The sequence below is a fragment of the Gracilinanus agilis genome, chromosome 3, assembly GCF_016433145.1.
Source record: "Gracilinanus agilis isolate LMUSP501 chromosome 3, AgileGrace, whole genome shotgun sequence".
In the NCBI taxonomy this organism is placed as follows: domain Eukaryota; kingdom Metazoa; phylum Chordata; class Mammalia; order Didelphimorphia; family Didelphidae; genus Gracilinanus; species Gracilinanus agilis.
In genome coordinates, this window is record NC_058132.1 from 633,668,588 (window position 1) to 633,694,681 (window position 26,094).

The 26,094-nt window shown below is 37.5% G+C and overlaps 1 protein-coding gene across 1 annotated transcript in view; it reads right to left on the minus strand.

Moving 5' to 3' along the window:
- LOC123240198 (phospholipid scramblase 4-like) overlaps positions 1–19,043 on the minus strand; it is a 60,101-nt gene extending 41,058 nt beyond the window's left edge. Inside the window, exon 1 of the mRNA XM_044667614.1 lies at positions 18,966–19,043. The gene's annotated coding sequence lies outside the window, so the exon portion shown is untranslated. The remainder of the gene's footprint in view (positions 1–18,965) is intronic.
- Positions 19,044–26,094: the final 7,051 nt, after the last annotated feature.

The window sequence follows — 26,094 nt, forward strand, 5'->3', positions numbered from 1 at the left end:
CTCTCTCTCTCTCTCTCTCTCTGTCTCTCTCTCTCTCTCTCTCTCTCTCTCTTTCTCATTTCTGTAAATAGCTATAGATATCTCTGTCTAGGAAGACAAACAAAAAGATAAACAGAGAGCTAAGCAGATAAAATCCAGATTGTATCTGACCAATATAGCTAGAGATTCCCCTCACTAAGAAAATAATTTCACTAACAAATTTCTTTATCTATAGCATAGATAGACATAAATAGTATTACAGTGACAAGTGGTAAAGAGGGTGAGCACTGAAATTGGAGAACCTGACTCAAATTCTCCCTCTCATACTACTTGTGTGTAACTAATTTTATGTATAACTTGTTTTAACTAAAAAACTAAAAGTCCAATCAACTAATGATGAATCAAAACTAATGATTAATATAATGCTTTTAAGATTTACAACTCCTTTCCTCACTGTGGCCCTGCTGGATAATTGAAGACAAGTCAGTCAATCTTTCTAAGACAGCTTCCTCATTTGCAAAAGGGGAATCACAGAATCTGTGAGATCATATGATGTATCTCTGATAATAAAGAACTGAGATTCTAAAAGACTTCCTTTGGATTTCAAATTCAGTATCCTTTCCACTACAATACATTTTGCCAGGTAGTATATATCAACTGAACCAGTCATCAATCACACTTTCCATAATGTTTAAATAAAAATAACCAATTATAATATATATGAATTTTAAGATTTACATAATTTTAATTCACAATAAACTTGTGAAATAGTCACGAACATTTCCATTTTATGAATGAAGAAACTTACGCTGCTCAGAAAGGTTAAGTGGCTTGTCTAGAATAAAAACAAAACTAAACTATTAAGTGTAGCCATAGAATTCTAGGACAGGTCTCAAGATTTCAAATTTGGGCATTCTTTTCACTACATCATACTGACTTTCCTGCTAAAAATGCAAAGTTTTTTTTTTAATTAAAGAATATTTTCCCCTTCATCTGGCCTTCCTACTCCTACCACAAACCCCCTGATCAGTATGAGGGAATGATGAAGATTTAAATATTTAAACAAGGAGGTTTATAGGCAGAATTTTCTTCATAAGGAAGGTATGAAGGTTTTTATTGCGTGTCAAAAAAGCAACAGTTGAGTGGCTAACTCAGTAGTTACCACTTAGTAATTTGTGATGATAGGCCAAGTGTTTTATGCTAAAAATTCATTAATGGCACCTAAATTAGTCAACAATTATTAATTATGTTACAGATATGTATTTTTCCTTTGTGACAACAAATATTTGTTTGAAGCATTATAGATTTGTTTCCAAAGCATTTCAAAATCTCTTTGAGCATGCACACACTTTTGTGTAGTAATGACATCAAACTTTTGACTGTTTCTGACTAATTTCAATACAGTCTTGCAGTTTTTCCACCTATCATTAAAATTTGTTTCTCAACTACTGCAAAGATTTTACACTGGAACATCAACTGATTGACAAAGGAAGGTCAAGAACAATCATATGCCATTATTTGTGTTCTGTACACTGGCAACATAGCTCACTTATTCCCTTCTGTTACCCTGAAATCATACCTCTATACCTCATAACTCTGTAATCATGTGATCAAAATATGAAGAATTTTTTGTTTGAAAACCAAAATCTGTGGTTTTCATAAGGAATACACATCATTTTTAAATGCTCATGGACAACCACTAATAATCTGCAGAAATGAATTTTATATTGTTTCTCTTTTAAATAATAAGGCTCTTTTACAAATAACATTTACTTTATATTAATATTCTATTTTGTCAGGTTTCATATAAATAGGTTAGCAACAGGATCAATTGTTTAATTAGAGTTTCTATGAAAATGCAGCTTGCATAACAGTTGTAGAAGGGAAGAAAGTGATATCTAGAGAAATTGTTTTCCTTATAAAGGTTAGTTTTTATATAAGCATTATTAAAATTAGCTGATATATGCAATTAAACTTTAAGAATATTAATCATTCATTATATTACTTGTCATTAGTTAGTAGAAAAGTAAATTTTGCAACAATTAGCTATTTATTTTCACTAGTTGGGGTTAGGGTTCAAATGGATTGCCACCAGAGGAACACATGAGACAATGGCCACCCATTTGAACCCTAACATATGGGGGCCATCCCGGGATGGTGTGTGACCCCCTGGGGACCACTGAGACAGAGAAAGCTCTCTCCTAGGTTTTGTGGCGACTTCCAGAGGTGAGTAGTGAATGGTGTGTGAATGGTGTGTGACTTATGCATTTGATGGGGAAACTGAGGACTCTCAATAGGCATACGGCTAAGTCGATGATTCGTTCTACCGGTTTATAGGAGACGTCCTACACCAAGCCTCGAGGCCCGCCCCATTCTGGGGTGAGGGGACCCCCCCCCTGCGGCTTTGTGTCCGAATTTCCACCTGTTTCTGATTGGGATCAGTTTATGCCGCATTTTCTGTCCTCTGAGAGGAGTCAGACTGGGAAAACTGGGAAGTGAGTCGGATAAAGGGAGGGAAGGAAGTCATTGGAAACCTTGGAGATGGGGAATACAGGGATATGTAACTTTAAGGGGTTGGAGTCCCCTTGAGCAGCTCCCCCCGTGAGAGGGGGAGGGAAAGTCAGGGTCATAACTTTAAGGGGTTGGTGTCCCCTTGAGCAGCTCCCCCGGTGAGAGGGGGAGGGAAGGTCAGGGTTTGATTCCCTGGGGGAAACAGTTCCGGAAATCCAGGGTTCAAATCCCTGGTGGAGCTAATCCCAGAAAAGTCCTGGATGGACGCATCACGGGCGGAAGCGGGGCACTGGATCTTTTTGGAAGGATGCCAGGGAAAGCAGGATGGAGCCCCGAGCAGCTACATCCCAGATTCAAACTTTGTTTGGATCCACAAAAAGGAATCTTCTGTTTATCGTTTTGTTTGTCTGTCTTTTGTCTTGTCCTTTGTCTGTGTCTTTTTGATTGGTCAAAAAATGGGCCAGAGTCAGTCAACCCCCCTGGACTTGGTCCTAAATCATTATTCTGATTTCAGAACCCATGCACATGCCTTAGGTTTATCAGTAAAAAAGGGGAAGCTGCAGACCTTTTGTAATTCAGAGTGGCCTGCATTTGGGGTTGGATGGCCCCGGGGTGGGACACGGCAACCATCTATTATTTCTGCAGTTCCCAGCAAGGAAACAGTTACACCCTCCCAGGTTCTGGTTACCCAGCCCCAAAAACCCAGCTCCAGTTCAGAGGTCCCCTAATTCATCAGTACTGGCTGGGTCTGTGTCTTTGGTGTTATTTCCGTCCTTATCAAGAGCCAGTGAGAGTCAATCTGGTGCTTGCTGGTTTCCCAGGCTTCAAGGTGAATTCAGAGGAAAATTGCAAACATTCTACAATTCCTCTTCCCCTATCTACATTTCTAACCTTCCCTTACTGGAAAAACTGTGCTGCTCTGGCAGCAGACTTAACATCTGAATAGGAGGGGATTTGAAAGTTCAAAGTTCTTTCCTTAAGAAACACAGCCAGCCTAAGGACAGCTCACTTTCAACCCCCACTAGAAACAGATAGCAGTTTGTTTAGGTGCTGCAAGAAGCATTTGTTAGAAATCACAACCAAAAAGAGAGACAGGTTAGATCAATCAGAGTGTAAAGCATAGGGAAAGTTAGGGGACAAGGAAGTCAGCTCAGCCAATCGGATGGCTGATCGCTGTACCTGAGTACCCTCAGTGAAAGGGACAGTGTGCTGCAACTGTTTTAATGTGTTTTCTCACTGCAAATATTTCTTTTAAGCATGGCTCCTAAAGAACTGATTTTTCCTCTTTCTTCCTTTGGATGGACCCCCAAGGGAGTGAAAAAGAGAACAAATCAGAGCAGAAAAGATTTGATTTCAAGGGCTGGGATATAGCTAGGGTCTGATAATAGCTAGACAATGGGAGTATAGAGGTTTCCAGGTGCCACAGGATGTAATTCTTAATGTTCAAGGCTGTTCTGTTTAGGGAGGACTGGTGTCCCCGGAACCATGAATTCCAGATAACTGCCCTGCTGAGCAGAGCATGACGCTATCAAAACCCCCCTGCTTAACAGGGTATGATGCTGTCAAGCTGTTTGTTATGAGTCTCAGCTTTTTGGCTACAACATTCCCCCCTTTTTGTTTTGCTCACTGAGGAATCCTCCTCAGGGCCACGCCCTTCCTGGGATCTGGGTCAGTAACAAGAGGTTGATATTGCAGTTGCATGACCATGAGCTGGACCGTATTTATCCAGTCGTGAACAAACTGGACAACTGGTTAAGAATGCAGGGGCCAAGTGTTAGTAACAGGAGGATAATCAAAAAGGGATACAGCAATATCTGAAGCCTCTCTACTACTAAGGGACCATTTCCAAGGTTGATGGGGGTTATGGAGAGGACTGTGGGGTAATCGGTATCCCCTACAGGGCCAAAGAATAAGTCCAACATTGGTAACAAAAACATTACAAATTTATATCATCAAGAAAGTTTGTAAAATTATCCTGTTTTCCTCATGTATTTGAGTTAGCAAGAATTTTCTGTTTATGTTTTTTTAATTAAAATACAGAAATAAACTTTTAAGTGCAGTCAGATTTAAGATCAAATTTGCCTGGTATTAAGTGAAACATTACAAAGTTATTATGTGGTATATAAAGAAGTACTAGGAGCTCACAACACATTTTTGCCTTTTAGTAATTGAAAAGGGTTCACAGAATAAAAAATATTTGGAACCACCAGGGTAACCAAACAAGTTAACCTTGTCTCTGGGGGCTTTTAATGATGTGAAGAATTTGGTCAGTGAGCCAGTCAAGTGGTGACCCAGCCTAGTAGTAGAAGAGCTATAGTTAGGATAATTCTAGATCTAAATTCCTGAAAATTAATCACTCTGGGGATAGGGGAGGGGATTGAAAGTTCCTTTATAGTTTTCCTTCTTCCAAACATTTTATTGGAGAGAATGAACCAGTAGGAAGCAATGCATCCAGTCTAGGACAGAAAGAGATACACTGGGTACAAATATGGAAAAATATAGATAGATATGAACATAAACATAGAAAGATAACATTTTCTGGTCATGCTTTCTTTTTTCTTTTTATAAAATAATTTTTCTAGATTATATGTCAAAACAATTTCTTAATCTTCACTTTCTAATATTTTGTAATCCATGTTCTCTCTCTTCCTCTCACCCTTGTTCCCTCCCCAAGAAGGAAGGTAATATGATATGTTATGCATATATTATCATGTAATATATTATTTCCATGTTCTTCATGTTGTAAAGCAGTGATTCCCAAAGTGGGCACTACCGCCCCCCTGGTGGGTGCAGCAGTGATCCAGGGGAAGCAGTGATGGCCACAGATGCATTTATCTTTCCTATTAATTGCTATTAAAATTTAAAAAAAATTAATTTCCAGGAAGCTAAGTAATATTTTTTCTGGTAAGGGGGTGGTAGGCCAAAAATGTTTGGGAACTACTGTTGTAAAGGAAGACACATTGTTTACACAACATAAAAATTCATGGAAGAAATAAAGTAAAGAATGATTTATTTCAATTTTAACTTGGATGCCATCTATTCCTTGTATGGTGATGGGCTGATCATACTTTTTGAAGATGAGATAATTTGTACCATTTCCTGCAGATATGTCATCATTTATAATATTCTGCAGTATTTTTGTGTTCCACTGTGCCCTCTTTCCATTGCCTTTAGGTCCACTTCCAGTTTACTTTATCAGATGTAACCTCATTCCCTGAGTCACAATCATCCATCAATATCAGAAGAATAATGCTATTGTTAAAAATAGGTTTCATTTTTGGGAAAAGCTTGGAAAGTCCTTTGTGGACCTTCCAAATTCTTTCAAGCCTTTTTTTTTTCTCCTACTTAATTCCGTGCCCTGTTAACTATAGACCTTTAGTTTCATGTACTGAGAGAACAGCTCAGAGATATTCATAGAATCACATGATTTAAAGCTGAAAGGGACATGATTGATCAATTCATTTCACAGATAGGGAAAATGAAGTGATAGAAACTCTGCAAGGTTACAGAGTCAGTCAGCACAGGTGCTGGGGTTCAGGCTCATGAGTTTGACTCTAAATCCAGAGTTCTTTACACAACACTATGCTTTATCTGACTGACTCAGCTCATTCACCAAGTCAATGACAAGATTTGAATCATGATATTTAGTTTCAGCTACCTGGGAAGCATACTATTCTAATACATTCTCTATTTCCCACTATTCTGATAATTTCCACAAGCTCTTCAAAGGTGTGGTGTGATGGAAAGGGTTGATAGGGATCCATGGCTATTAAGCTTGACTTGTTAAATTTTATACTACATTTTTCAAATCAATCAACCAAGCACTTATTAAGTGGCTATTATATGCCAGGCTCTAGTCTGGTCCAGCCCAATGGCCTTCTATGTAGTAATTAACCTCCTAATGGTTGGGGAATCAAAGCAAGAAAAAAAGGAAGGCTTTAGTTATATCACTTCAAATCTCTAGACCTCAGTTTCCTCATCTGTCAGAGATTTTTAATAGATTACTTCCAGTATCCCTTCCATCTCTAAATTTGTGACTTGCAAAGAGGAATACACATTCATTCTCTCCGTATTGTCATTTCCTTCCTTTGTCTCTTCATTATTGATTCAGCATTTTTGCATTTCCCTAGTTTTGATGGCCTCTAATCCTCTCCTTTGAAAATGTTGTATTCAAAGCTTTTCAAGTTTACCAGAATTAGCAATATTCATTACTGAGATGGTACTCCATTTTCAAATAGAGCTCTTGTTTGGCATGAAGGGAAAAGCCAATTTTTCTTCAATGCCATGGTTCTCTTTAGGAAGTGACTAGAAATCCCAACCTTAAAAAAATGCCAAGGGGATGTAAATTGAAATCAAATAGTTATCCAAAACTCAGTTCCTTCTGAATTATGTAATATCTGGGATACTCACATCCTATAAAAGAGCAGAAGAGGCCCAGAGACCAGGTAAGTAGAGAGAAAAGCAAAAAATGTACCTGAGAGACTAAAGCTACTTAATTAGTGATTTTATGTTATGTAATTATTCTTCACTGGTCATTACTCCTGGCCATGGAATAAGATTTCAACCCTAAATTCTTAGTGGTATAAAAGAGGGCTATTAACTGTCACTACTTTAGTTTTAATCAATATTTATATCTTGCTTTTCAAGGAGCAATGTATAGAAGATTGACCTTGGAGCCTTTGTGAATATATAATAGTTATACAGAGATAAAGAAGTCACACCTCTAAGAAGATCTCTAAGAAACAACTCAAGATTTCTAAATACTAAAATTATAAATTTAAAGTGATCCGAATTAGTAAAGTATATTTTTTCACCAACAGGATGAAATTACAGGTTTTTGTGGGGTAGGAGATTTGTATAAAAGGTTTAAGCAATTCATGTAAGAAGACAAGATCACTTTACTGGTGATTTTTATCACTACTTTGGCTCCTACAAACCAACTAAAATTTTGAGGTATCTTAATGGCCCACCCTACAGATTTTTTTTTTCTGCAGCATAGATCAATATAGCTAAGTTTAATTAAGAATGCCCTAGCGTAAGCAAATTGTGGTATCTGCTGGTGATGGAATACTATTGTGCTCAAAGGAATAATAAGCTGGAGGAATTCCATGTGAACTGGAAAAACCTCCAGGAATTGATACAGAGTGAAAGGAGCAAACCAGGAGAATGTTGTATACAGAGACTGATACACTGTGATATAATCGAATGTAATGGACTTCTCTATTAGCTTCAATGCAATGAACCAGGACAATTCTGAGGGATTTATGAGAAAGATGCTAACCACATTCAAAGGAATAACTGTGGGAGTAGAAACACAGAAGAAAAACATCTGCTTGAACACATGGGTTGCTGTGGATATGATTTGGGAAGTAAATTCTAAATGACCACCCCAGTGCAACTATCAATAATATGGAAATAGGTCTTGATCAATGGCACATGTAAAATCCAGTGGAAATGCATGTCAGCTGGGGGGGGGGGGTCGAGTGGGAGAAGGGAAGAGAAAGAACATGAATTATGGAACCATGGAAACAAACAAAAAAAAAAGAAAATTCTTCCCCAGAAGTCAAAATCAGAGCACTATATAAGTTTAGAAAGGACACTGGTTGTAGAGTCAGGAAGACCTAGTTTCAAGTTCTTACCAAACACTAATTTGGTGTGTAATGCTGGATAAATCACTTAATCTCTCTGGACCTCAATTGGCCTAGATGACCTAAGGTTCTTTCAAGCCCTAAGTCAGACATTTTTAAATTGTGTGTGTGTGTGTGTGTGTGTGTGTGTGTGTGTGTGTGTGTGTGTGTGATGGACACTTTTGGTAGTGTGATAATTAGATTAAATCTACACTGCCCATCTTTAGATTTAATCACCAAAGGTGAGAGCGCCTCCAATTCTGGGAGGTCTATAACCCACTGTGCTAGAGTGGAGTGACAATCAGAATCAACTGACTGTCCCCTAGGTAGTACTATGAGAAGCGTCTATTGTGATTGGACACGCAAGTTAGGAAGGAGGCACAGGAGGTGATACATAAGTGACGTCTTTAAAAGAAGAAGGTCTTCTGGTGAAGAGGACGGCTGGTGAAGGAGCTCTTCTGGTTTGTGGAGGAATGCTGGCTGGAATGCTGAGACCTTGGTGAGACTGCTTTCAATATCTTCTTTAGAAGTCCATGTGGTGAGATCAAAGACTGAATCTTCCTGAACTTCTCTTAAGGAACTTCCCGTTAATAGACTCTGTGAATGAAGCTTTGCTTCATTCACCTCTGGGCCTCTGGGCCCCTGACTCTAGGCTGAGGGTTAATTAGATCTACCTAGATTAATTAGAGGATCATAGTAATTTACCTACGGTGATAAAATCTTATTTCCTTATTTCTTCTCTCTCTTCTCAATTGTAAACAAACTTCCATAAAAGTTAATTTTGACTTGAGATTATTTTTACTTGAGGATTGATAATTGTTCAATCCTCTGGTGACCATCTTTTAATATATTCGACCAAAAAACCCTTTTTCCCCTTTATATTAGTCTGGTGAATTCTTTGGACCCCTTTTAAGATCATATATGTTGCCTCTATTTATAATTGAAAGAAATGTTAAATGTCAGAGAAAAGAAAGACTTTTTATCTTTTTCTTATTGGAGTTCAGGGACTTTCTTAAAGCTATCTGCAGAAACTTTATAGATCAATGGACCCTAAATTAAGAATTGGCACTTTAAATCTTTAATTCCAATAGATGGCTAGTCATAGAACAAGATCAAAGGATTAGTGAAATTATAAAACTAATAATTTTATGATCTACTTTCAGTATTGATGATATTACGATTGTTAGTGACAAAAGATGTCATTAGGATATAATGGAGATATAATTATAAGGTGAAATGAATTTCTTGGAAGGAGATGGGCTGTCTGTCATACCTATTTTTATTTTTAATAGAAAAAAATTGAGACTGTCCATATATCTCTTTCAAATAAAATTACCTATTCATACGACATTTCAAGCCATAAAAGTATATTTTGTTTAATAGGTCTTCAATAAAAATGTTGAATAATAGATGAGTGAAAAAGTACTTACTTTGTGGAAAGCTTTGTGCAGGATGGATGTATGACCAAGCCAGAAATATTCACGAAAATGAATTTTACAGTGAATGTGCATTGAAAAGTTAGAAATCAAAGGAGAAAACAAAATTCATACTTGGTCCTAGGACCCTGAATATGATCTATTTCTATATTTCCATTACACTTAGAACTATTCAGTTGCCTCATTCATTATTATAAGAAAGATAGTCTAATTAGAAAGATAATATATTAAAAATGACAACAACAAAGACTGATTTTTAAATGCCCCAATTTTGGATCCATTCATCTTTTAACTCAGATAAATAAATGGAATATTTTTTTGGGTAGAAGAGGGAAAATCTTATTGAAGTCAAGTTTATAAATGTATTTCCTCCTCAGAAAAATATAAAATCACAATAACTAACTAGACACACCCTTCTTAAAAGCATCAGCTAGAGAACTATAATTCTCTTTTCTTTTTCAGATTAGATTTTCAGTTGTGTAATATAATCAGTGATACCATATGACTGCAAGATACAGATCACAATAGCCTCTTAAGAGCTGAAAAATAATTTTCCCAGTGAGGGCAATAATTATAAGAGGGATGGGAAGATCAGGCTGCAATATATAACCAATGAAGGACCTCTAAGAAGAACAGTCATAATAAAAATTATCAGAGATAATGTATGATAGGAAGAAAAATTTGGCTGGTTGCATGGCAAAGGCAAGGTTTAAAAAAAGAGGTAGACTTTGAGCCTGCCCCGCTGGTATTTACATAATGTCATGAGAAAGCAAGGGCGGTCCTTCAGAATGTCAAATGGAACCTCTGGAATGAATTTATAGAAGGGCTTGAGGGAAACTTGCACAAGATGGGCAGCCATGGATATATAGCTAGCTTCCCTATTGGAGGAAACATTGAAATCAAAGAGATCACACATCCATAAAATAATAACTTTGAGTGCAACAGTAACAATCACTTTACCACTTTGTAAGATAATATGCTAAGAAAATAGTTGCAAATAGCCTTTCTTTCTTTCTAAGGACAGTCACCATGAAGAACGAGAAGATTGACTTCATTTTAGAAGTATGGCCTTCCACTATACCTTGAAAAGACATCTTCAAGCCCACAAAAGAAATTTTTTTTCTTTGTATCATTCACACCATTGAAAGTCAAGAGACCCAGGGCAGTTAGGTGGCTCAGTGGATAGAATGCCAAGCCTGGAGTCCAGAAAAGTCATCTTCCTGAGTTCAAATCTTACCTCAGACAATGACTAGCTACATGATTCTGGGTAAATCATTCAACTCTGTTTCATTTTCCTCATCTGTAAAATGAGCTAGTTAAGGAAATGGAAAACCACTCCAGCATCTTCACCAAGAAAATGCAAAATGTGATCATAGTCAGACATGACTAAAAACAACTGGGCAAATAAAACTGAGTAAATTTCTTTAAGGAGCAGGTAGGTACCTTGGTGGATAAAAAGCCAACCCTAGAGACAAGAGGTCCTGGGTCCAAATTTGACCTCAGATATTTCCTAGCTATCTGTTGTTGGACAAATCACTTAACCCCAATTGTCTATTCCTTTCCAATCTTCTCCCTTGGAATCCATACTTAGTACTCATTCTAAGACAGGGTAAGGGTTAAAAGAAAGGGAAGTCAAGCGACCCAGGGTCTGGTTCCAGTTATGCTGGAAGTACTGAGCAAGTCACCTCTATAAGTCTCAGTTTCTCCATGTGTCTATTGAAGAGGATTATATATGGATATTCAGGTTAACAAAGGGTAAGGGAGACATTCCTTTAAAACTACTAAGTGGCCTAAAGCTTGTATTTTCAGTTTGTAAGAGTGTATCACAATAAATGACACAGATAAACCCTTGATTAATAAAAAAAAAGAAAACCAAATAATCAGTATTAAAAATGAAGAGGGAGAGATCACAACCAGTCAAGAGGAAATTAAAGCAATTATTAGGAGTTATTGGGTCCAATATATACTAATAAATCTGACAATATAAGTTAAAAACTTGGATATCTAAGAAAAATAAATTCCCCAGCTTGACAGAAGAGGAAATTCAATACTTACACAACCCCCCTCAGAAAAAGAAATTTAAAAAGTCATCAATGAATTCCCTAGGAAAAAACATCAGAGAGATGGGAGGGAGATAACATAAATCATGTAATCTTAGAAAACTTATGTTTCGATTTTGTATGAGAATAAAATAAAGAAAATTTAAAATAATAATAAAACAAAATGCCAAAATACCAAACACTAAAAAAAGCCCCACAGCCAGATGGATTCGCAAGTGAATGCTTTAAAACATTTACAGAACAATTCCAATACTATAAAAATATTCAAAAAAATTGCTGATGAAAAACTTTACCAAATTCCTTTTGTGACACAAATATGATATTAACCCCTAAACCCAGAAAAACAAAAAACAAAGAAAATTATAGACCAGCATCCCTACTAAATATTGATGCAAAAATTCTAAACAAAATACTACAAAATTATAGCAATATATCACAAGTATCATACACTGTGTCCAAGTAGTTTTTAAACCAGAAAGGGAAGGATGGTTCAGTATTAGAACACTATCATCATAACTGACCCAATCAATAACAAAACCAATAGAAATCATATGATTATTTCAATAGATGCAGAAAAAAACTTTTGACAGAATAAACATCCATTCCTACTAAAAACACTAGAGAAAATATTCCTCTAAATAATAAATAGCATCTATTTAACAAAATCATTAGCAAGCATTATCTGTAATGTGGATAAGCCTTTCCATTAAGATCAAGAGTTATCACCATTATCACCACTACTATTCAATATTGTGATAGAAATGCTAACTATAGCAATAAGAGAACAAGAAGTTGAAGGAATTAGACTAGGCAAATGAGGAAATGAAGCTATCACTCTTTATAGATGATATGATGAAGCTTAGAGACTCAACCAAAAAAAAAACTAATAGAAACAATGAAAAAATTTAGGAAAGTTGCAGGATATAATATAAACCCACATAAATAATCAATATTTCTCTATACTACTAAAAATGTCCAACAATAAGAGATAGAGAATCCCTTTTAAAATAACTGTAGACAATATAAAATACTTGTGTGTTAAGAAATCTCCTCCTCCCAGAATCATGAACTTTCCACTCATCCAAACCAGTCCATTAGCTTGACTGGAACGCTCCAAACACAGAGACTTTGGTTCCTGAGATATGCTAGACTACAGCACAGGAAAAGAAAGTGACATGGAGAGAGAGGATATAAGAATGAGACCATTGAGGAAAGGGGTCTTTTGTCTGGTGGTTGGTGGCTCAGGTGGAAGACACTTTCATGGGCTGGTAAGATTAGGATGATAGACAAGGAAATATTTTTTTATTTCCTTCCCTCCTTATTTCTTTCTTAAACTATATTTATATTAAAATTATATTGTTAAAAGCTACTATCATCCTTGTGACTTAAGGGTTAATTATTTTATAAACAATGATCACATTAATCTTTTTTTAACTAATATATTTCCAAACCAATTTCTAAATATTATTACATTTAGCATATTACACCTGGCATAATACTAATTTTTCAATATTACACTTGGGAGTCTACATCCCAAGATAAACTCAGAAACCATATGTTCTCAACTACAAAACACTTTTGACACAAATTAAATCAGAGCTAAGCCAATACATACTATCAATTCTAAGATAGAAGGTAAAGGTTTAAAAAAAAGAAAAAGGAAAACTCTATTTAGTCATATGAAGAAATGTTCCAAATCACTAATGATTAGAAAAATGGCTGAACAAACTGTGGTATATGCTGGTGATGGAATACTATTGTGCTCAAAGGAATAATAAACTGGAGGAATTCCATGTGAACTGGAAAGATCTCCAGGAACTGATGCAGAGTGAAAGGAGCAGAGCCAGAAGAACATTGTTCACAGAGACTGATACACTGTAATAAAATTGAATGTAATGGACATCTGTACTAGCAGCAATGAAATGACCCAGGACAATTCTGAGGGACTTATTGAAAAGAACGCTACTCACATTCAGAGGAAGAACTACAGGAGAGGGAACAAAGAAGAAAAGCAACTGCTTGAACACTTGGGTTGATGAGGACATGATTGGGGATGTAGATCTGAAAAGACCACACCAATGTAACCATCAGTAATATGTAAATAAGTCTTGACTGACCACATATGTTAAAACCAGTGGAAATGCGAGTTAGCTATGGCGGGGGCGGGGAAGGTTGAGGGGTGAAGGGTAAAGTAAAAACATGAATTATGTAACTATGGAAAATTTTTCTAAAAATAAAAAATTATAAAATTGTTATAAAAAATAAATGTATCAACTATGGTTGTTTTGCACTCTAAAAAAAAAAGAAAAAAGAAAAATGCAAAATAAAATAACTTTAAGGTACCAACTCACACCCACCAAACCAGCTAGAATGTCAAAAAAAAGAAAAGAAAATGAGAAATGTTGGAGGAGATATGGAAAAATTGGGATACTAATACACTGCAGGGTGGAATTGCAAACTGACAAACCATTCTGGAAAATAATTTGAATCTTGCCCAAAGGGCCATCAAATTGTGTATACCCTTTGATCCAACAATAACACTATTATGTCTGTTTCCCAAATAGATTAAAGATAGGAGGAAAGAATCTACATGTACAAAAATATTTCTAGCAGCTCATTTTGTGGTGACAAAAACTTGGAAAATAAAGGGATGTCCATCAATTGGAGGATGGCTGAACAAGTTGTGGTATATGGTTGTAATGGAATAATTTTGTGCCCTGAGAAATTACAAATAAAATAATCACAAAAAAACTGGAAAGATCTATATATAGTGATGCAAAGTGAAGTGAATAGAACTATGAGAATGTTGTACACAGAAACAATAATAATGCATGAAGATCAACAGTGAATGACTTAATTATTATCAACAAGGCAAGGCTCCAGGACAACTCCTAAAAACTCATAACAAAAAGAAAAAAAGAAAAGATATCCACTGCCATAAAAGGAAAAGATGGCATTTGAATACAAATTGAAACATACCATTCTTAACTTTTTTCCTCCATGAATTTTTCTCTAGTGCAAACATAATGTGTCTCCTTTCACAACATGAAGAACATGGGAATATGTATTATTTGATTGTATATGTGTAACCTATATCTTATTACTTGGGGGGATGTTGTTTTTAAAATAAATTTAGACTGAGATTAAAAGAAGTAATATTTTAATTAGGGCCATGTTGGTAAAATAAAGAATTGAACATGCACCTGCTAAGCTCTCTTTCAAATTGCCTGCCATTAGCCATTACCTTCTCTCACCTCTCCTACGTAAAAAAGAGCCCACAGGTACCAAAGAGCACAGGTACCAAAAGAGACCACCTCCAATGACCTCAGGAGTCTTATATCCTTCTCTTATGTAATTACACTTCCTGTCTACCTCCATTTTACAAGAAGAATCATGGGAAATGTAGTTTACAAGCCCCCTAAACATCCACAGGAAGTTTGTCATATATCTAAATATTTAAAACTCAAATGAGCCCCAAATACCTCTCAATGGAACCCCCAATATTCCAAATAACACAGGGAGGAGTAAGAGAGAGAGACAACATGGATTACAAAATATCTAAACATTAATATTAAAAAATTTATTGACATGTAATCTGGAATAAAATTTTAAAATATTATAATAACAAAAGAAAAGTATACCAATATGTAATCTGGAAAAATAAACAAAAACAAGTAGATGACATTCAAGCAGGCATAAAGTTATTGCAATAAATCATTGAATGATTATAGGATAGAAAATCTAGTCATTGTAAAGTTGAGGCTAATGTTTGGTATTTAGTCACTGGAGAGCCAAAAAGAGTGGCTCAATGCTGAAATAATAATATAAGTCTCTTTAAAGGGTATCTTTTCAACAATCATCCCAAGCATATGGGATCAACTTATATCTATGGTTTAAAATGAAACAGACTTGATTAAGTCAGAGGATATGGCAGTAGGGAGCCAGGAAAGTGTTTATAACCTTCAAATATCTCCTCAAAACAATCAATAATTAAAGAATATTAATATTCTCAATTTCAATGACAGAAAATGTTCTCTTTTTCTTAAGAAAAGATTATGATCTCATCTATATCTAAAACAGATAGAAGGGTCAAAATTTAGTAGAGGTGAGAAAAGATAATAGCAGAAAGGAAAAGATGAAAAATGAACAACAATGAAGGTTTTTCAGCTGAAAGCAGAGAGTGGTGTAATAACCTAAGAGAAACTGAGTTCACTCTACCTTGACTCAACTCCCTCATCTATAAAATGTGGAGGTTGGACTAGATAGCCTCTGAGGTTATTTCCATCTCTAGGTCTACGATCCAGTGCCACAAGAGGTAGTTGGTTTATCTACTCTGGAGGTCTCTAAGAAAAAGCTACAAAGATAACTTGTCAGAGATTTCTTAGACAGAAACTCCTTATTGGTTATCAGTTACACTCAATCCTCTATGAGATCCATTCCAGGTCTAAGATTCTCTTGTTTTCTTGGCAGTATTCATACCTTCATACAAAAGAAACTGCCAAATGAACACTACCTAAAACACTACCTCCCCCTTTCACAAACTCCTTTTTGAAACAGTGATGGACAGATGTTGGGGTTTTTTTGCAGGGTGGACAACTCACAGATGCTTTTAGCATATTTATCTTGTAAATCTGAAACATGACACTGTTGCTGAGCTTTGGGCTGGATAAGGGGCAAAAGGGTATAAACTGGAATGATATGTTGATTCCTATATATTGTGTGTTCTTTAGGGTGGTAAAGTAGCAAAGAATGTCCTCAGGAATTAGAGGAGCTGGATTTATAATCTACATCTGATATTTAATGACTATTTGCTTATTTAACCTTGGACTCAGGGCTAAGTGGAAAAATGAATAGAACTCCAGGCCTGGGTGTTAAGAAGATTCATTTTCTTGAGTTCAAATTCAACCTCAGACACTTACTAGCTGTATGACCATTGGTAAGTCATTTTACCTTAATCTCAGTTTCATCATCTGGAAAATGACCTGGAGTGGCAAACTACTCCAGTTATCTTTGCCAAGAAAACCACAAATGGAATCAAGATGAGTTAGACATAACTGAAAAACAACTGAGCAACAACAACCACCTTGGGCCAATCTCTGGACACCAGTTTCTTCAACTAACCAATGAGACAAATAGACTACACGAACTCTATGGTCCCATCCAGCTAAAGAGCTGCCCATTGAATTTTTTTTTCATATATTAAACCCATATATTAACATCCTATTGAGGATGTTAGATTGAACTAAGTGATCTTCCATTTGTTTTTTTCTCATGACCAACAGCATGAAACTAAAAGATAGCTGATCAGTTAGGGTTTTAATCTGAGGCTAAAACAGATAAATGCTAATATAACGACTGAAGCTGTTTCTCTAAACCTTATTTCCATCACTGACTAAACAAAATGAACTCAGCAACCTTTGTACCGCAAGAAAAATAACATGCAAATATGAAAGGAATCCTTTCCAGAAAAAAAAAAACACAAGGAGGGAAATATCCTGACTTTAGAGACTACTTTTTTATTGCAATTATTTAAATCATGGGGATTCTTAACTTTTCATGGGGTCATAAGCCCACTGGAGTCTTGCAGAATTTATGGACTATTCAGAATGATGTTTTTAAATGCATAAAGTAAACTACACAGTGTTAAAAAAAGCCAATTAAACTGAAATAGAATTATTAAAATTGAGAAGAAGTATCCTTTACAGACTTCATATTGAGAACCTGATTTAGACTCTCAGAATAGTTTACTGTCCTCATTTGCACACATACACCCCATCCAGCAAAAGGGACATGGAATGAAAAGGCAGGAAAAGGGGTTGAAATCAGCTCATAGATAATCCTTTAATTAAGCACAGATAGGAATATATGATTAAGATACTATGACAGTTTTCCTTTTAATAAGGAAAAAATGCTTTCTCAGGTTCACAAATGAGAAGAGAAGAATTATGTCTTAATGATGTTTGTGCAATATTAGAATAAAAGATTATTAAGTGGCAAGGACAATGACTGGAAGATTGCCAGACTGTAGCAAGTGTAATTATGTGATTTGTTCCCTCTACAAAAATTTGGAAGGCATAGGATGGTGTGGTCTCTTAATATACTCTGCCAAGGATAATGTTCACAATGAAAAAATCAAAACCATTTTTTCCTGAATCCTAGTTTGGGAATTTGAAAAGCAAAAATATGGCAGGGCTATGGGGGTGTTCTAAGTAAAAATGTATTTTTCCATTCCACATACAAAATATCTCATTGACAGACTATCATAAACAACATGGCGATAAATTCTGGCAAAGAAGAGAGTTAGTCAACAAACAATGATCACTTAATATATACCATGAGAAGGCCTGATGGCTCTTTAAAAAAATTAAAGGCAAAAAGGGGGACATCTAGGTGGCTCATATGGTTTGAGAGCTAGATCTAGAGATGGAAGGTCGTAGGTTCAAATCTAGCCTCAGATACTTCCTAGTTGTTTGACCCTGAGAAAGTCACTTAACCCCCATTGCCTAGCCCTTACTGCTCATCAGCCTTAGAAACATTACACAGTACTTATTCTATGACAAATGGTAAGAGTTTAAAAATTAAAAAATAAAAATAAAAAGGTGAAAAGGAACAAGGCAAGGAAATCAGAATGAAGGGAAATAAATGCAGGCAATGAAGCAGAATGTTTAGGGGAGGAGTCTGATTTCACTGTCATGCCCATTACCAGGCATTGACTCTGATTCCAGAAAACCAATACCTCAAGCTTTGTTTACCCCTTTCAAAACCATCCAGTTAGAGAACCGAATCTGGTCCTTTCCAGCTACCTGTTAGAGCAGGTTCAAACATTCACCTTTAAAAAATAAACAACCTTCTCTCATAATGTCAATTCTAAGACAGAAAAGCAGCAAGGACTAGGCAATGAGGGTTAAGTGACTTTCCCAAGATCATACACCTAGGAAGTCTTTGAGGCCAAATTAAAACTTAGGTCTTCCAAACTCTGGGCATGGTGTTCTAGCCACTGTTGCCTAATACCCCTACACTCTTAATCTGTACACATTACTCTTACCTTGGACTTTAAATACCTAGCCTAAAATATGAACATAAATTAACAGGATAGGGAAAAATCTAAACTTTATAATTAATATTTCTTATTTTCTTTCACTACAGCAAGCCAAACATGATGAAATAATTACCCACTGCTATTTATCTCATTTATCTACAGAAAACCAGAAAAAAGAATTAAATTCCTTTCCACAAAGTATGTTTTAAGAGGATAAATGACAAGCAAATAAATAACAGAAACTAAGGATGTCTGAGACAAAGCAGGATAGGGAGAGATAAATGCATAACATACAGGATAGGACAACCTTTACCTTCTTCAAAGAAGTGTGTATTTGCCACAAGTTTAGCCTCCTAAGGAAGATGCCTCCTTAAGGAATGCCCAGCAAGACCTTTAAGGAGTAAAAAGAAAAACATTTCAAGAGGAAAGCACTCAAAATCAGAGGACTTGTTTTTGAATCCCAGTTCTATCATTTAACACCCACTTCATACACATATAAACTTATCTGATTCCCAACAACCTCATATTTTTCTTGTTATTAATATCTCCACTTTACAGCAGAGGAAGTCATTTAATGATTTTGAGTCTGAGACTCAAAATCATTAAATGACTTCCTTTGGATTCATAGTAAGTTTCTTGGGATTCAGTCCAGAGTTCTAGGTACTGTATATTCATGCCACTATGGATAATGCACTCCATCTTTCTTGCCTTTGGTTTCTTCATCTGTAAGGTTGGGCTTAGATTACTTCTAAAGTCCTTCAAAATCTGCAGCCTCCTAATTAACTTCTAAAAAAGCCACCTAAGGAATAATATATATTTCTTAAATCTTCCATCACCTATGAGAAAAATACACAGCATCTTGCAATTACTTCCCCCAATTATTGTGTGAAATTGACACAGAGTTACTTTCTCCACTGAAACTCTGAATTTCAAAACTTCAAGTCCTAGAACATACCTTCTAGCATCCATCTTCTTGATCTGTTCTCTAATCTAGGTTTTCTAGATGCTGTTCTATCCTAGTGCTCCTCCTACCTGTCCTACTATTCCTTCTCAGCCTCTTCTGCTGAATCTACACCAGGTCACAATTTGGATGTCACCTAAAGCCCCATTATACTTATGTCCTTCTAAACCATCTGCTTTGTTATATAATATGTTCCTGAGGGTTCAAAAATCATATCTATTATATAATATGTTATATAACCTAACCTCTAAAGTGAGATCCAGTCCGGTATTACCCACTGGCTCCTAGACATCTCAAACTGGATATCCTGCAGCCATCTCAAACAACATATTTTTAAAAAGAGCTCATTATCTTCCTACTCAACTCTCTCCCTTTGGGCAACTTTTCTATTACTCTTAAGGATATACCATCCTCTTAGTTACCCAGCTTTATAACTTCAGTGTCATCCTCAAATCCTCAATCACAGTTACCCCCAACCCATCCCATCCCATTGGCGATCAAATCCTATGGTTTCTACAACCATAGTATCTCTAGTGAACATTTCTGGAATTCTCTACTCACACCGCTACCTCCTTAGTTCAAGTCCTCATTACTTCTCGCCTGGACTATTAAGAACAGCCTCCAAAGTGGTTGTCTTGCCTGACGTTAGGCTCCCCTAACTCAATCCATACTCAACTCAGGTGTCAAAGTACTTTTCCCAAGGCAGAGGGCAAATCACATGGACTCCCTGTTCTACAAACTGCCAGGACTCCCGGTTACAGCCAGGATGAAATATAAAATCCTCTTCTTGTCTTTTTTTTTTTTAAATTTTAAACCCTTAACTTCTGTGTATTGACTTATAGGTGGAAGATTGGTAAGGGTAGGCAATGGGGGTCAAGTGACTTGCCCGGGGTCACACAGCTGGGAAGTGTCTGAGGCCGGATTTGAACCTAGGACCTCCCATCTCTAGGCCTGATCTTCTTGTCTTTTAAACCCTTCATTGACCTGACCCCTTCCTACCTTTCCGATCCTCTTCCATCTTACTCCTTACCACCGAAAGCCAAACTTTTACCTCTTAATGTGGCTCCACAATAATACTGTCACCTCTGGGCTCTTGGCTTCTTCACTGGCCGCCCTCAATTACTAAAATGCCTTCCCTTCTTATCTCCACCTCACTAATCCTTGGCTTTCTTTATGACTCTTCTCAAAGGTCACTTTTTACAGGAAGCCTTTTCCTCTCAGTTTACACTAAATATATCTCGTGTGTCTATAGTTATTTCTATGTTGGTTCCCCATGAGAATGGACTGTGATTCAGATTAAGGGCACTCCTTGTCTCTGTGTCTCGGCCTCTGACTGCCCCGTTTTGTTAAGTCCATTGTGCCTTTCTTTGCATCTCACTGCTAAGCAGAGTGCCTGGCACAGAACAGGTGCTTGCTTGTCCCCTCGCGAGTAGGTTGGTAGGCAGGCAGGCAAGAGAGTAAACAGTTTGATAGGAACCAAACCGAAAGTGCTTGGAACCAGGACGGGAATAGGAGTTGAGGCTTCAGCAGCTCTCTAAAGTCCAGCGTTTCAGCAAAGAACCACTAGAGGATGCCCCGCTGGGCTAAGGAGAAATTCTCCCAGAGGAGCTTAGCAACTAGAAAACTTTATAACTGTCCATGTCTCTAATGTCTTCCTGGCCTCCGTATCCCTGCCTGGTCTGATACCTCCTAGATGGTAAAGGTCAAGCTGTAACTCTTCTTGTTTCTCTGGGGAAGAGCCACTTGCTTCCCACAGGGTAGGCTCACTAAGTCCCTTCCAGCCCACTGGGCTCCGCCCCAAATATACAGTGACTCGAGAATCCAGCGTTCTTCCATTCCCTTCCCCAACACCCACCCCACCTAACACCCCTCACCCCTCTCACCGCCACCCCTCCCCCCCCGAAAAAAGAACAATGCTGGCCAGGAATCAGCCCCAGCCACTCACCCAACCCTCCGCTTCTCCTCACTCACTCAGGAGTGGCTGGATTCAGTGCTCGCGCTCTCTCTCTGGATAGCTCCCCGAAGCGTTTCAGAAGGGCTGGGAATTCTTGGCACAGAAAAGGCTAAGAGGGGTGTTTTTAAATGCTAAGTCTGCTAAGTAGAAGGTGGGGCAGATCTAGAAACAGAGAGATGAATCAGGATGCACCCTAGAGCAATTTCCTAGGGCTCCAGCCCAGAACCCCAAGAATGATAAGTCACACGGACCTCGAAAGACCAGCCTAGGAGTTCGGGCTTCCGGGAAAGAGTGGGCGAGGGTGAAAAAACTGCAAATATGGCTCTGTGGAAGTTGCAAGGGCAGGCCAAGGGGGAGCCCCTCCCTCTTGAATGTTTTGAAACAGATTGAGACAGATCCAATGAGACAAGTGCCAGACAAGTCCTGCTGGGGGACAGTGTCTTCTAATGGAGCGGTTTTCCAGGGAGAATTTTTGGTGTGCTCTTCTCTCCCCACCCTTATGTACTTGGCCTAGACAATTGCTTCTGGAAGACCCAGGTGGATGAGCACCCAGATACCCCCAATGCCCACTTTTTTTGGACCAGGCCAAACAGTTCCAGTTAGAGGGAGTAAAAGGAAGAAGACTGGAAAACAGCAAAGGAATCTGGGAGATTGTCTATAATGCATGTTGGCATGGGCAGAAAAAAATCAATTTAGTAATTAGCTTTTGTTACTTTGGGGGGGAAAAAAGTACTCCAACAAAAATAACAGTATTCTGATGCCTCAGTAGCCCAGGAGAAGCTGCATAATACAATTAAGCATTGATGTCACGAGTGTCAGAAGTGGAAAGGAGAATTTTGGAATAAATTCTAAAGAATTTTGGTGATGCACCATCCTGAACATTTTGGGGAAGACGAAGGGGGTGAAACAATGCAGTCCTGGGAATTTCCACTTATTTGCATACACATTATTTAACAATATATGCATGTACTCTTCAGAGAGTTTATATTTATGAAGCAAAGGTATATGTGACATTACTCATATTTGTAAATAAGATGCTACTAAAGCAGAAAATGAAAAATGGAATGCCAAACTTTCTTTATTTTATTATTATTCGTTATTGACTTTCCTGCCAGCAGGAACTGTTTAGCTTATTCCTGAAAATAGGCCACTACCCAAAGGTGACTGAGATGCCCTCATGAGTTAAAATCCTGTCAAAGTGAACAATAAAGACAAAACAAATGGAAATGAAATGAACTTCACAAAATTTTAGAGAACAAAAGTTAGACCACAAAAAGAAATGTGAAAAGACACCTCCATCCTTGCCAGAGGTGGGGGAGGGGATTGATGAGAAAGAAACATTACACAGTGTTAGACTTTTTATATAATGATAAATTTTATTGATTTTTTTTTCTGTTAAGAAGTTTTGGGTTGTAAGTGATGACACTCAGGGAGTAAGGAAGAAGAAGAACATAAGGGCAAAGATATGAAATGTAAAAGCAAAAGAAAACAATGAAATATACATTTTTAAAAAATATAGTCAGGTCAGTTTAAAAATGATTGAGTGAGTTGGAGTCAAGATGGATACTTAGAAGCAGTGTAAATTGAGTTTTCTGTAAAAACCCTTCCACACCAATCAAAAACAAACTGCTTCCAGGGGAACAGAAAACCAAATCCAACAAGAGAACAGAGCTGGGGGACTCTCCTGCTCAATTCACCTTAAAAGGTATACAGAAAAGGTTGAAATCTCTGGTTTAAGGAAAAGAAAGGAGTAAGGTCCTAGGACCTCTCCCCCACCTACTGTGCTGAGATTCAGGTAGTTGCTGGGATCTGGGGCGAGGGCTCCAGCTTGGAGGGAGTGCCTTGCTACCACAGCTATTCAAGGATCAGGGCTCTGACCACAGCTGGCATGGAGCCAGCTGGAGGAGAGGGGCAGAGAGGAGGGCAGCTTGGTCCAGCCTTTAGCCACCACTCTCTATCTTGGGCCTCTGTGTCTGGAGGTTTTGGCCTCAGGGCACACTTAGCTCTTCAGATCAGCTTGGCTTGGCTTAATCCCATCTACCAATAGTGCAGATAAGGAGCCTTCAGAGAACAGGGAAGCTCAAGCACCAACACCTCTCCCCTACCTACCAAGCTGAGACCCACAGTAAGAATTTGGCAGATTGGGATACCAGGGCAAAGGCTACAACCTTGACAGAGTACCTTGTTACCACCAACGGAAGCTCAGGGCTCTGACCAGGCAGCTGACAAGGAGTTGGCTGGCAGAAAGGAGAAGAGAAAAGGAAGAGGGTAACTACTTTCAGCCTCCACACCTTCAACTTTACAGGGAAGATCTGGTCTCAGGGCTAATTAATACTACAGGTCAGCTCCATCAGCCTAATCTAGTTAATCAGCAGAACAGAGAAGAAGTCCCTTCAGCACAAAATAGCCCAAACCCACAGATCCAGCAAATAAACAGAGAAGCAAAATTACAGTCAATGATGGGGGGTGGGGGGGGGGGAGGAGGAAACAATATGAGTAAAGAACAGAAAAAGAAAAAAGAAATTAAAATTGACAGCTTCTATCCAGGTAATGAACACAGGGCAAATGGAGCAGAGGAAGACCAAGGAACACCAAGCAAAAACTTAGGAATTCCAGTGAATTGGATAGAGGCTTTGGAAGAACTCAAAACATAATTAAAAAAAAAATTAAGAGAGGCTGAAGACAATTGGGAAAAGAACTTAAAAAGCAAAATAGGTCATCTGGAAACAGAGGCACATGAACTAAAACAAGAAAACAGTGTATTAAAAGCCAGAATTGATCAGCTTGAAAATTAAGCAAAGAAAGTGAAAGATGATCTACAAAGAAAAAGAGAACAAAAGGAAAAGGATGAACAAAAAGCTAGGGATGAAATTCAGTCTTTCAAAATTAGAATCCAACAACTAGAAGCTAATGACTTCACAAGGCAGCAAAAGTCTATAAAACAAAATCAAAAGAATGAAAAAATTGAGGAAAATATGAAACACCTCACTGATAAAACAATAGACCTGGAGAATAGATTCAAAAGAGACAATAAGATTTACTGGACTACCAGAAAATCATGACAAAAGAAAAAGTCTGGACATCATTCTATAGGAAATTATCCAAGAAAACTGCCCTGACATTCTTAAACAAGACAGTAGAGATTCAAAGAATCTACAGGTTACTTCCTGCATTACATCCCTAATTGACAATACCCAGGAATGTTATAGCCAAGCTCAAGAACTACCAAATCAAGGGAAAGATACTATAAGCTCCTAAAAAGAAACCACTCAGAGTTTGAAAGCAGCTGTGGAAAAAGAAGTAGCATAGTCCTTAGTTACTGGGGAATTAAAAATTTCACATTAAGTCAATTCCTCAGCAGAAAAGCCAGTCCCTTCAACCATTGAAGCAATGGAAAAGCTTAGCAACCAGAAAAGAGGAAGTTTCTGGAATCTGAGCAAAGTTCCCAAGCAAGATAGTTGAATGTCATCAGAAGAAGAAATTTCTTTCCTTGTTGGACAAAACCAAATTCCTCATTCCCCAGAAGCTGACTATGATTCAGTTTCTAACTATCATTAGATATTGGAGTTGTTTGCCATTTCCTTCTTTAGCTCATTTTTACAAATGAGGAAACAGAGGTAAGCAAGATTAAGTGACTTGCCCAAGTTCACACAGCAAGAGTAGCATGGTTCTGACAGCCACTGAAGCCTTTTATCTCCTGGTGAACAATAAGAGTTTAACAAGCATAAGTGTAACTGTGGCAGAGATCTACAATTACAAGGATGAATATGGTTTTGTGTATATGACATATGCCTCCTAGGAGATGTTTGGTTGCTTATTACTAATGGGCAGCAGTGAGCTGCAACAGGGCTCTGGCCCGGGCTACTGCAAACATCTGTAGTCCACATCCAGTTAGGAGGTAATTGTCCTAAAAGTGATTCAACAAACTCTGGCAAGGGATTTGTTTTCTCTGCTGAAAAAAAAAGCCAGGCTGGAATGCACTAGAATGAATAGGACAAATGAACAAAATGCAAGCATCTGTCTAGTTTGGGTCAATTTTTTAATGTCTAAAAGCCCTTAAGAAAACACTGTTGTAAGGGCCACCTAGATGGCTCAGTGGATAGAGTGCCAGGCCTGGACATGGGAGGTACTGGGTTCAAATTTGACCTCAGATACTTCTTAGCAGTATGACCCTGGGCAAATCACTTAACTCCAAATGCCTAGTCCTTACAGCTTTCCTGCCTTAGAACTGAGACTTCATGTCAATTCTAAGACAGGAGGTAAGTGTTTAGTTAAAAAAAGAAAAGAAAACATTGTTGTAAGCCAAGCCTCTGTTTTTCAGAAATGAATGGGCAAATTTATTTAAGAACTTCATATGATCTTATTGAAAAAGAGAAGACTAAAAGTTAAAAATCTGTTTAAATGTCAACCACTACTATAGAATCACAGAATAGAGAGGAACTTGGATAGAGGCCTTATATGTCCTGTGCCCCACTTTGAGAAAAGACTATACTTAAATTTTCTGAGGCCATAACGAATCTCTGTCTC